This window comes from Capsicum annuum, chromosome 7, assembly GCF_002878395.1.
Source record: "Capsicum annuum cultivar UCD-10X-F1 chromosome 7, UCD10Xv1.1, whole genome shotgun sequence".
Classification (NCBI taxonomy): domain Eukaryota; kingdom Viridiplantae; phylum Streptophyta; class Magnoliopsida; order Solanales; family Solanaceae; genus Capsicum; species Capsicum annuum.
In genome coordinates, this window is record NC_061117.1 from 1927262 (window position 1) to 1940237 (window position 12976).

General features: G+C 40.3%; 2 pseudogenes; one reads left to right on the forward strand and one right to left on the reverse strand.

Moving 5' to 3' along the window:
- Positions 1–9658: 9658 nt before the first annotated feature.
- On the reverse strand, positions 9659–11643 carry LOC124885537 (annotated as a pseudogene).
- Positions 11644–11649: 6 nt separating this feature from the next.
- Positions 11650–12269, forward strand: LOC124885538 (annotated as a pseudogene).
- The last annotated feature ends 707 nt before the right edge of the window (positions 12270–12976 follow it).

Genomic DNA, 12976 nt, shown 5'->3' on the forward strand with positions numbered 1-12976 from the left:
CTTATGACAGAGGCACATTTTTCAAGGTATTCCATTCATCCAGGATCAACCAAAATATATCAAGATTTGAAAGATATGTATTGGTGGAATGACATGAAGAAGAGCATTGCAGAATTTGTAGCTGAATGTCCAAATTGTCAAAGAGTTAAAGTTGAGCACCAAAAACTCAGAGGTTATATGCAATGCATTGATCTTCCAAGATGGAAGTGGGACATGATCAACATGGATTTAGTTATTGGTTTTCCTCGTACATCCCGGAAGTTTGATTCTATATGGGTGATTGCTGATAGGCTTACCAAATCCACATATTTCCTACCAGTTAGGACCACTTACACAGTTGAAGAGTATGTGAAGCTGTACATTAAAGAGATAGTCCGATTACATGGAGTGCCAATCTCTATTATATCAGATTCGGGAACCCAATTTATCGCAAACTTTTGGAAGTCTTTTCATAGGTGTTTGGGAACATAAGTGAAGTTAAGTACAGTTTTTCACCCTCAAACAGATGGACAAGCAGAACGTACCATCCAAACACTTGAAGATATTCTACGAGCTTGTGTAACAGATTTTAAGGGCAACTGGGATGATCATTTACCTCTTATTGAGTTTGCCTACAATAATAGCTACCATTCAAGTATAAAAATGGCACCATATGAAGCTTTATATGGAAGGAAGTGTAGATCACCAATAGGATGGTTCGAAGTGGGTGAAACTCTTTTGTTCAGACCCTTGTTTGTCAAGGCATAGAGAAGGTTAACGTAATCCAGCAACGATTGAAAACAGCCCAAAGTCGACACAAGTCATATGCGAATAGTATAAGGAGAGGGCTAGAGTTTTCTATAGGTGATTGGGTATTTTTGAAGGTATCACCAATGAAAGGGGTAATGAGATTTGGCAAGAAAGGAAAGTTGAGTCCACGTTATATAGGCCCGTATAAGATCACTCGAAGGTTTAGACAAGTTGCATATGAATTAGAGCTACCCCAAGAGCTCTCATCAGTACATTCGGTATTTCATGAGTCAATGCTTCAAAAGTGCATCGGAGATCCATCACATATCACTTCTACTGAGGATGTGCAAGTTGCGGAAGATCTTACCTATGAGGAAGTTCCTATTGCTATTCTAGATCGTCAAGTTAAGAAGATGAGAAATAAAGAGATAGCATCTGTGAAAGTACGTTGGAGAAATCACCAAAGGGAAGAGATTACATGGGAAGCTGAGGAACCAATGAAATCTAAGTACCCTCATTTGTTCAAATATGAAGAGGAAGTTCAAGAAACGGAGCTAGAACATTAACAAGTAAGTTTTTTTTTTATATATGCATAGTATTTATGTGATGATGTGAATATTAATGATGGACTTGAACTTATTTCGGTTGAATAACTATGCTAACATTCGAGGACGAATGTCCTAAAGGGGGGAAGGATGTAACACCCCATATTCAAGTACGTGTATTGGCGTATTCAAGTATGTGTATTTGTCTTATTTATATGGAATTAAATTTTTATTTTATTTATACCAAAATTTGCCCATCGATGGTTCCATGCGAAGGTTATTGAATAAGCTTTCCAACGATATAAATATTTTCAAAAATGAATAGTTTTTGGATATAATCGAGCACGTTTGAAACTATAAAACGATGGCCGGGATATTTGGGAATTGTAAATGTGCAGGAAATTAACTACTGAGGCCAGCCGAATTTTTGGGTAAACTTTGAATGATCATAACTCCCTTAATATAATGAAATGGGATATTTGAGACATATGAAAACAAACATCTTTGATTCTTCTTTCCAATGCAATTGGTTTCATCCAAATCCAATGTCTGAGTAAGGAGTTATACTCATTTTACTTCAGCCTATCAAAATAGATTTTTAGGGTCAACTTCAAACGACCATAAATCCTTGTACAGGACGAACTGGGTGGCCTAGTTTATATGAAATGAAATCCCTTTGAATTATACTTCCAACGATACCAATTTCACCCAAATCTGATATCAGAGCAAAGAGTTATGGTTGATCTACTTTAGCTTACCAAAACAGTCCACCAAAGGACAGATTTGACATTATTTAAATTTTAAAGGCATTATGGTCATTTCCTATTATATTATGGATGGGAATATGTGTATATATACATTTATATGAGTTAAAAAACTCATTTTCATCATCAATCATTGAGAAAGAACAAACCCTAGCCAAATTTGACCTTTAAATAACTTTTGATTCAACCGTAGAAATTCCAAAGTAATTCGATAACTGCGTTTGTCATCTCGAGAGCTTCGAACGGCACCTATTATTTGTGCAAACAGGATTGCATAATCAAGAAGTGAATTCTAAGGTATGAATATTGTTTATCAAGAAAGATATAAAGAACATGTCTCAACTCCACTACAAGAAGATTGGTTGCTCTCTACTTCCTCATTCTCATCTTTGGATTCTTCCTTTACCATTACTTGAGGTATTGAGGTTGAACTGACATTTTTCCCACGTAGTTAATCGAACTTCAAGGAAGATTGATCACAGCTAAGTCTGAGCACTTCTTTAATTTACTAAGATATCCAGTCTCAAATTCCAAGGTGAGGACCAGGAAATGCTCCTTGAATCTTGAAGTTTTAGAGTTTGGGACCAATGCAGTGAATGGTGGTGGGTCTGGTTGTTCTAGGTATAGCTCTCTGGTACGGCTATTAGCCTTCTAGCTAAGCCACAGTCTTATCCCTTGAGTCATTCCTTCCTTCAGGCAAGGTACGAAGTGACTGGTTTGATAGGACCAGGATAATTTTTTGACATGCCGACTTTGATTCCCTATTGACCCAACATAATGGAGGACTCATTGACTTTTACACAAAAGCTAAACTAAATAAGGTAAAGAAGTCATTCTATTTGAGCAACTATGATTGGATTGGTTGGATCGACATCATCGAAAGCAACCCTAACTATATGGTTGACAATTCTCAAGAGAGAAAGATGTGCTCAGCTATTGAAGGTCCAAAAGCTAGAGATTAACAGACTGGGAGGACGGCGACTGAAGAATAGGACTTTCTTTCTCTCTAGATCAGTTCCAAGCCAGGCAGTGTTGTTAGAAAAGTAAATCCAGCCATTAGCACTTCTGTTAGAGCCCGCCTACTTGTAAGCTAAGCTAATCCATTTCTAGTCTTTCTTCCCTCGAACCAGTGCATAATCCCATCAAGAAGTGGAAAGAAATCTAATTCTACAATCTTCTACGTAAAAAATTAAAGAGCTCTATCTAATAACTTTTATGAATATACACTAGGTTGCACAAAAAAGTCTTTTTTGGATCAATCCAAAGCCCAAAAAGGTTTTTAAAAGGTTAAAGGGTCTATTGAGCGCCTCAAGGCTATGTCATAGTAGATCTGAACACTTGCCCCGGATCGACTTCTAGATCATAATTTCTCTAGTAAATAACTAAAGAAAATAGATAGATGGGAGATAGAAAAATAGAAGAGAAATGAACTAATTATAGAAATATCTCTCTATCTCTAAGGTTCACTAATTATTTGACTGTTGGCGGGTCTCTTTGTATGTGTTGTTCGGAAAGAGGAGGACTCAATGATTATTCGTTCACCGGAACCAGAAGTTAAAATTTTGGTAGATAGGGATCCCGTAAAAACTTCTTTCGAGGAATGGGCCAGACCGAGTCATTTCTCAAGAACAATAGCTAAAGGGCCTGATACTACCACTTGGATTTGTAACCTACATGCTGATGCTCACTATTTTGATAGCCATACCAGTGATTTAGAGGAGATCTCTCGAAAAGTATTTAGTGCACATTTCAGTCAACTCTCTATCATCTTCCTTTCGCTGAGCGGCTTGTATTTCCACGATGCTCGTTTTTCTAATTATGAAGAGTGGCTAAGTGATCCAACTCACATTGGGCTTAGTGCCCAGGTGGTTTTGGCCAATAGTGGGCCAAGAAATATTAAATGGTGACGTAGGTGGGGGTTTCTGAGGAATACAAATAACCTTTAGTTTTTTTCCAGATTTAGCGAGCATCTGGAATAACTAGTGAATTACAACTCTATTGTTCAGCAATTGGGGCATTGGTCTTTGCAGCATTCATTCTTTTTGCTGGTTGGTTTCATTATCATAAAGCGGCACCAAAATTGGCTTGGTTTCAAGATGTAGAATCTATGCTGAATCACCATTTGGCAGGGCTACTAGGACTTGGGTCTCTCTCTTGGGTGAGGCATCAAGTACACGTATCTTTACTGATTAACCAATTTCTAAACACTGGAGTAGATCCTAAAGAGATACCACTTCCTCATGAATTTATCTTTAATTGAGATCTTTTGGCTCAACTTTATCCCAGTTTTGCCGAGGGAGCAACCCCATTTTTCACCTTGAATTGGTCAAAATATGCAGACTTTCTTACTTTTCGTGGAGGATTAGATCCCATAACTGGGGGTCTGTGGCTGACTGATATTGCCCATCACCATTTATCTATTGTAATTCTTTTCCTGATAGAGGGTCATATGTATAAGACCAACTGGGGTATTGGTCATTGACTAAAAGATATTTTAGAAGCCCATAAAGGTCCATTTATAGGTCAGGGCCATAAAGGCCTATATGAGATCCTAAAAATGTCATGGCATGCTCAATTATCTCTTAACTTAGCTATGTTAGGCTCTTTAACCATTGTTGTAGCTCATCATATGTATTCCATGCCCTCATATACATATCTAGCTACTGACTCTGGTACATAACTGTCATTGTTCACACATCACATATGGATTGGTGGATTTCTCATATTTGGTGCTGCTGCGCATGCAGCCATTTTTATGATAAGAGATTATGATCCAACTAATCGGTACAACGATCTATTAGATCGTGTCCTTAGGCATCGTGATGCAATCATATCCCATCTCAACTGGGCATGTATATCTCTAAGCTTTCACAGTTTTGGTTTATATATTCATAATGATACCATGAGCGCTTTAGGGCGTCCTCAAGATATGTTTTAAGTTACCGCTATACAATTACAACCCATTTTTGCTCAATGGATACAAAAATCCTATTTTTTAGCACCTGCTGAAACGGCTCCTGGAGTAACAGCAAGCACCAGTTTAACTTAGGGAGGGGTGATTTAGTGGCAGTGGGTGGCAAGGTGGCTTTACAAAAAAAATTTCATTTTATTTTCCTGGTAATTTTGGAAAAAAGCTGCTTCCTCTTTGAAGCCCTAAGGAAGAGCCTATTCATATGCAGTAGATTCTCGAACAAAGTGAAGAATGACAGAGGATCTCTCTTCCTAGTAGTAGAAGAGGCAAAAAATACCCCTAACGCCCCTTGCATTTCCCTCTTTGAGTTGGCCTATATGAAAGAAAAAATGAGTGAATGCGCTAGATGTCTATCATTTTTTCAAATTACTGGTACTGGCTTAGAGTGAGAACCCAGTCCATAGCTTTACTTACTAGTTATCTATCGATTACCTTCTCTCCCATTACCAACAAGTTCAATCAGAAGCCTAGAAGAAAAACTGTACCTACCAATCCAATAAGCAGATAGAGTAGAAGAGAAGCCCAGGAACAAGGTTGACTGAGACTGCCGCTGCAAGACAAGAGAAGAGAAAAAGCAAGCCGAAAACTTTGTACTTCATTACCGGACAGAATGTCTTCCTCTGATTCCTGGAATGAGAGCGAGCTTGCTTCTTCAATGTTTTAGTCTTAGTCTAGGAATGTGCTAGTAAACTATAGTGAAATCACTGGAAATGAGAGAGATGTGAGTGTCAATCATTCTATCAGCATGCTCAAAGAGTGCTTTCCAGAAGATGGAGAAGAAGAGAATGCACTTACATCCTCTCTCTCATATTCACCTGCTAAGGCATGACATAGATAGTATACACTCAGCTCTCTTACAACTAGCTACTGCGATTGATTAGGGAGAGAGCGCTAGTCTAACTGCCGGAACAGGTATGCTAATAGATAGAGGATCTTGCAGTGCTAGAATAAGAAAGTAACTTGTCTGCTGTACTGGATGCTTTATTGAATATGCCAATCTGCATTCTATATAAGGAGTTGATTTACATCTTTGTCTGGTAGTTAGCTAAGCGAGAAGCTGTGATCGAGGAAGCCCCACCCAATAGTGCCTCTACTCTACTAGTCCTATTACTAGATACTAGATAGACGGGCCGGTCACCAGTCGCATAAGATCCTTCTCTGCTTTTCTAACCCAAGCCAGATAGCAGCAATCACTCGAAATAGTCATGGAACACATACAAGTCTAGATTGAAAGATAAGGAAGGCAAGTCAAAGCGGAAAGAAAGCCTTAGCTGGAGCAGTAGCCAGAGAAGCAAGAGCAGCAAGGCTAAAAGTGGTCTCAGGCATTCCAACTGCATGAACTCCAATCGTATCTATGTCAACGGTTTGATGATTGCTAACACACACAAAAGCAATCTCAGAACTTTTTTTGCAGGAAAAAGGAAAGAGAAAACGAGTGAAATAGAGTGGACCAAGGGGGAGGGAGGATTTACTTGGAATTGGCTATTAGTGAATCCCAAGTATGACATAGATAGAGGAAAGAAAATCTCATACATGCCGAAGGTACATCTGAGACCTTCCTTCCAATCAACTATGACATAGATAGATAGATGCGAGTGTACTTCAAGAAACTAGCAAGCCTTGCCATTCAGATGAAAGAAATATTATCCTAATGAAAGCCTGATTCTTCCCTTATCAATGTTTGAGATGCCTGGTTGTGCCAATTTCCCTAGTTGACAAAGATGACTTTTATTCCTGGAGGTAACTCGGATCTTATGTTCTTTAGATGCCCAGCTTATCTACCAGTTGTCTGGCTGTAGAAGACAGAGGTTAGTTCACAACTCTAAAAGCCGAAGATGAAGCGAGGAAGGAAGCTATAGAGCAGTGGATATGGAAGAGATTTAGGCAACTTAATTGACCTACCGGACTCTAAAGTAAAGAAAGGGTACCTCTTATTTCAAAACTTGAAACTTGCCGGTTTCCAAGCGAAACTCAATGTTACTTTAACACAAGGGCCTGTGTCCATCATTGAAAGTGGCATCTCTGTTTATGCATATTGGAGAAAGTGCTCTGCTAGTGAAATCGGTCCATTGACACTTACAATTGTTTCAACTAAGGCCGAGCACTCTTCTCGAATTTTTGGATGCACTCTCGCTTTAAGTAGCTTCAACCTCTATGTGGAAAACTTTCTTATTGCGAAATGAATGGAATTCTAGAAGCTCTCACTCAAACAAGGGTTTCCTATACTGTACTAAACAGAATCAATGAACATAGAGCAGTCCCCCTCCTGATGTTCCCCTAGCGGGGGAACTATCAATATCGATTGTTGCTCTTTATGCCTAATTCCGCTCAACTCTCCCTTCAGAACTACCCTTGCCTGAAAGCGGAAGAGGTAGATTACTAACCGACTGGAGTAAGTAGTTTTTTTCAAAAGCCTCAGGCAAAAAGACAGCAACAAAGTAACAAGGTTCTGAAAGAAAGACAAGCCTTAAGGCAACTAAAGCTAGGAAGGTAGGTTAAAGTGACTAGTCTTTCTTATCCAAAAGCAAGCAAGACAACAAGGGAGGTTTTAGGCAACTCGCTGGTTTCGAGATGGGTTTCCTTGTGGGTGTGTCCACTTGTTTTCCTATTCAAGTTCTGGTTCAGATTGAAGAAAGTTCAGATTTTTATTTCCACTACTTAGCATACACTGGTTAAAAGGTTAAATGGTTCATTTTTCTTAAATTCAGATGAGTTAGGTTCTTTACACAAAGAAGCTAGGCGAAAAGCACACACGAAGATTCTAAATAATATGTGAAAATCTAATCATCGACAAGATGTTTATCAGAGAAATTTTATTATAGGATACAATCAAAGGGCTCATAAAATTCAAAACTTGAGAAGTAAGGGAATATCGATGGCCTTTGTTGAACAGAGAGCGAACGGATGGCAAGTGACTTTGATCTCATGCTGGCCTTTACTTCGGCTACTAATAAGGGGGTTGAGGTTTGACAAAAAAGACTGGGGCTTCGTTTATCCGCCTATGTAGTAAGAAAAACTCTGAGTTTGACGTTGAATAGACATAGTGAGTTCATCACCAGTGGCATGAGCAGAGAAGGCATATGGGGTTGGGAGAAAGGCAATTTACCTCACTTCTTACAATTCCAGTTAAACCCACAACAAAGCCAGCATTGCTTTCATGGGATCAACTGCTCATTTTTGATATAGAACTGGATAATCAAAAACTACGTTTCTTTCCTTTTTTTTAGAAATCGATCAAGATGATATGCTGAAATAGGAGCTAGCTTGAAACCCACCACAAAACGAAGAAAGGCTGTTGGTTGAGGCCTAACCGGGCTTTCATAAAGTAGTCTCTCAACAATCAGCATTTCTTATGAATATTAGGGCACTGAGGGAGAACTTATCGACAACAAAAAAGAGAGGTTTCTATTGGAGGGTCCCTGACTCCCCGAGTCAAATGGAATTTAAAACACTTTTTTTATATTTCAAGGTGGCATCTCAAAAGTGCCGCTAGTCGGTTTAATCATGGAACGCCCAAAAAGTCGGGTCAAATATGAACATTATTATTAGGAAAAGATGCCCTAGAACATGTTATTAAATTGAGTGAGAGGTCCCTTTTTTTTCTACTACTGAACCCAAAAATTGCGTAGATTGCTTTGCTTGGGATTCCCTAAGTAACCAAACCAATCCCTGTCATTTGACATGGAAAATGGTCTGTTTTGAGCGTTTGAAGTGGACGAACAATCAACGTACGTAATCGAGTTTCATGCCATCATATCTTTCTTTCCAGCAGTGCTGGAAACCGCTTTCATGCGTCTTGGTTGTTGGTGGAGAAGAAAACCCGCCTGAAAATAAAGATTCTATTTTCAATACTTTCAAAGGCTTAAAGGAGCGTAGCCTTATTCAAAATGAATTAATAGGATTTTCTCTCTTTGATTATCTACTACAATAAGATAAGAGGTAAGAAGCAAGAAAGACTGTTTATGAATAGCCTTTTTCAGTTCCAATGCGCGGAATCGAAAAAAAGACTATCTTTCTTTTGGGGTCATAGATCAGAGAATTCCCTCTTTCAAGCTTCCTTAGAGGCAGAAGAGTTAGCAATGGTACAGACAGCCCGATCTAGCCAGTGAGCAAGCAAGTCCACTTTCGATTTAATATCTCTCTTAACACCCAGAAAATTATATACCTCTATAGTAGCCTGCAACGGAATGCAGCTATTTCTGACGGATAGCTATGTTAGCTAGGCCACCTTTCTAATCAGGGTTTCCATCCGAATGAGTGCCTTAAGCAGGAAGGAAAATGAAATTCTGTAGTATGGAATTGTCAATAAAAGAAAGCTTGCTTTTAGGAGTGATCTTTCGCCTTTATTTAGGAGATATAAAACAAGCTTACTTACTAATAAAGCAGCAAGAAGCACCTTCTTTCTCATCTCAAAGTCAACTTTCTCCTCTTTTACTAGTAGTTGAGTGTTCATTATTGTTCGGATCTTGACCGGATCTGAGCTTCCCAAGCTCTATACTGTTGGGGAACTCTACAATGGTCTTACCACCTTCTTGATTAACTATATTTGAGTCTTTGGAGTACTTTAGGATTATATTCCGCACCGAGGATTTGTACTTGTGGGCCGAGGTAAATATTCCAGACCAGCGGATCTGGTGGACGACAATCATTCAGACTTGGTAAAGGTTGTCGCAGCACCTGTAGTAGGACAGAGGACTTTTTGTGATTCTCACGAACTAATTTATGATGTCTCCGTGACTGACATTCATCAAGCAGGCCACGTGGATTGGCCAGGGTCTTCTTCGGCTAATGAGACCTCGATCCTGAAGCCTTCAATGTATCTTTTTGATAGGTGCCTCTATTTGTATGGGGAATTCACTGCTGATAGATCTCGCTTAGTGTCCCCCTCCTTCCCCCGCCACCTTCCGACCCACGGGAGTATACAATGACAATGTTGGGGCATGAGTACCCGATTGTGAGACTACCTGTTACACATTTGATGGTACCTTGCTCCGACCTGAGCTATGTAACAACGATATCTCTCTTGGTCCTTGCCGTATGTGCTTGACGTCCCCCCATAAGATGCTTACTTGGTGACTTCTTACTCCAGTTGTTCCAAGAGTCTCTGCTAGTTGAACCGCGTCCAGTACACTCCCTCTTTCGCTTATCCTCTTTGTCATCTCTTTGATCGGGATACTATTACCTAGGTTCCTAAACTTGGAATGGATGGTGGAGCGTAGGTGGCAAGCAGTTATATGGATATGGTGCTTTACCCATAGACGCTTCTCCAGCTCTCGCAAGAATTGTATGGGAGTCGCCCTCGGAGGGACTTCCTGAATAACCGTACCAAGGAATTCTACCGTACTCCATGCAGCTAGGGTTGTTGATCCTGCAGAGTCTACCCAAAGGTTCAAGCCATATTATAGGAAGTGGGCGATACATTTTTGTATTTCTATGAGAAGCTCGACGGAACCCACGATCCCCAGTAGTAAGTCATCAGCATATCACGCATAACAAATCCTTATTAAGTAATACGTTTTTAAGGGGGGCAGCATACGGGATAGGCCTCTCTCTGACCTGATAACAAGTATCGCCTCCCTGGCCAGCTTTATCAGCGGGCCCTTTCTTTTGCAATAATTAAAAGAGTCTCTCAGGGCCCAATTATTATTACAGCGTTCTATACCATAAAATTCGGACTTTTGGGAAAACCCGGCAGCTTCTATGAAGAAGGCAGGACAAAGAAGGCTTGAGGGATTTTTAAGGAAGGCGGCAAAGGCCGACGAAGGGTGGAAAATAAAAGGCATTTTCTGGTCCCCTTCGAAGTCAGGGGTACCTTGTGGGGGGCGTGCCATGACAAAACAAAGGAATAAAAGGCCGTTTTGTGTTAGATGCTCTTTAACCTCCCCATAATGATGTCTCTGTTGTATTGGGAAGCGTTGAAGCTTGCTTCTTTGGAAGACTTTTCTTCGTCATCAATACGACCTGCTCTTAAAAGAACCGATCTTATTCTCTGAACAATTGGAATTTCATACTTCTATCGAATCCTCCCTATCTCCTAATCGAGCTTGTGTAGGTAGATGTTACCTGGTAGGACCAATAGTAATACACTGTGTGGGATGGATTAAGGGCCCTTCTTACCTCCTATGAGTCATCCAGCAGAAAAGACTTTCTGAATATGGTAAAATAACTTGGGATCATCGATATCTTTATTAAACATTGGGATGAGTTGATGTCAGTCGATGGTGTGAAAACACTTCCTGATGTCGAATTCAAAATCCCTGAAAGAGGTTCCCCACTCTTCTTTGATCCTTCTTAGGATGGAGTGGAAGCCTCAACTCGAGTGATAGTACGATGCGTCTAGAAACTCAAAATCATAAATGGATTCGAGTACCATTCTGATTACCTCTTTCATGATCCTTTCTATAGGTAGAACTACTGTGAGCGGTCTAAACTTCGACCCTTATTTCTTTCTTCATATTGTAAAGGGGAGCAAAGCCCATTTTTGGCTTCCTCTATTGATAGAAAAAGGGCACTCCTGCTATCGTTTCAGTGACTCATAGGGCTTCCCTCAGCTCAGTCTTTTTCGTTCTTGAGAATGGATGCCACTTCTACCAGGACCGAAATGATTATCCCTGCTCGATGGGTCTACATCCATCCTTGAATGTCGTTGGGTACTGTTAAATTCCCCGCTATTCTTGTAACTGTCACCTGTAATCCATGTAGGTATGTATGCACCCCCCTGAGTAGACGATAAAGAAAGGATTTCTCGAAGCAATCCCCCTGGTTCCAGATCCAGAAGTCAACTTTCCCGTATGAGCATTCAGTACAGTATCAGTCCGTGAAAGAGTGAAAGGGTCACCACTACTGAGGATCCCCCCCTAATCTTAGATAGTTCATCTGAGAGTTCTCCACGATTCATTGTTGTGCTTACACACAAGGCTACCCTTTTCCCAAAGCTCTGCAGGACCACCTACCACTAGTTTTCGACCGGAGGGGTTTATTGCACAAAAAGGCTAGGGCACAGGCTCCTGAAGAGAGAAGCCCAACTAATGTCAGATGCAAAGCCCCGCACCTCATTAAGATCATATTGGCATACTCTCCCAAAAAATAAAGAGCAAACCCCATTGAAGATGAGAGTGAGGTACAACAAGGCTATTTCTGTCCACCACCCTTCTCACGGAGGCATACGTGGATGTTACCGCTGATACAGCTCCCAACTAGAAAGCATTTAGCCTTACTCTATAAGGAATGGAAGTGTGGATGAATCGACATCAAATATAGGATTGTTGTTGTACACGATCTCTACCTTTTTAGTCCTAGCTATCCACTCCACTATGTGGTAGAGTGTTCGTCCCAACCCCTTCGCAGGGGTACCTTCCCTTTTAATTGAGAGTAATGTGCCTTGAAGAATACTCCCTACCTATACCTAGCAGAGTTGGCACTAATGCACTAATAAGGAGAGAAAAAAGTAGCTACCGGCCATCAGGAGATCCACGACTTTAAGATCTGCATGCAAGGGAATATTCTCTTTATTCCCACCTCAATCAATTATACTATGGCAAATTCGTAGGTTGAATTCCTACTAGATGCACTTGGAACCTGAAGTGAAATCGCTGCTCACAAAAGTTATACATATAACTCGCCCTTCTTTATGAGGCACTTCACTCGCTCAACACTCGTTCAAAACATCCATTCCTTCTTCACTCACTAGGGAAAGAAAAGTGATAGATGACTGAAAATCCCACTTAGAGATCACAACTATAGTCAGAGTAGGAGTTCCCATCCATCATCTCTGTCGAGGCCTCATTTGACCTACAAATTATGGTGGCTTTGTCGAATTTAAACCTCCATTAGATTCAGCAACTAAGGACGAGATTACCATAGGTCCCGATTGTTCTCTTTAATAGGGTAGCCTTGACCGGGCTCTTCACCGTAGAACCTTTACCCAAAATACAAAGACCAGGCGCAAGTGACTAACTTAGACTCTT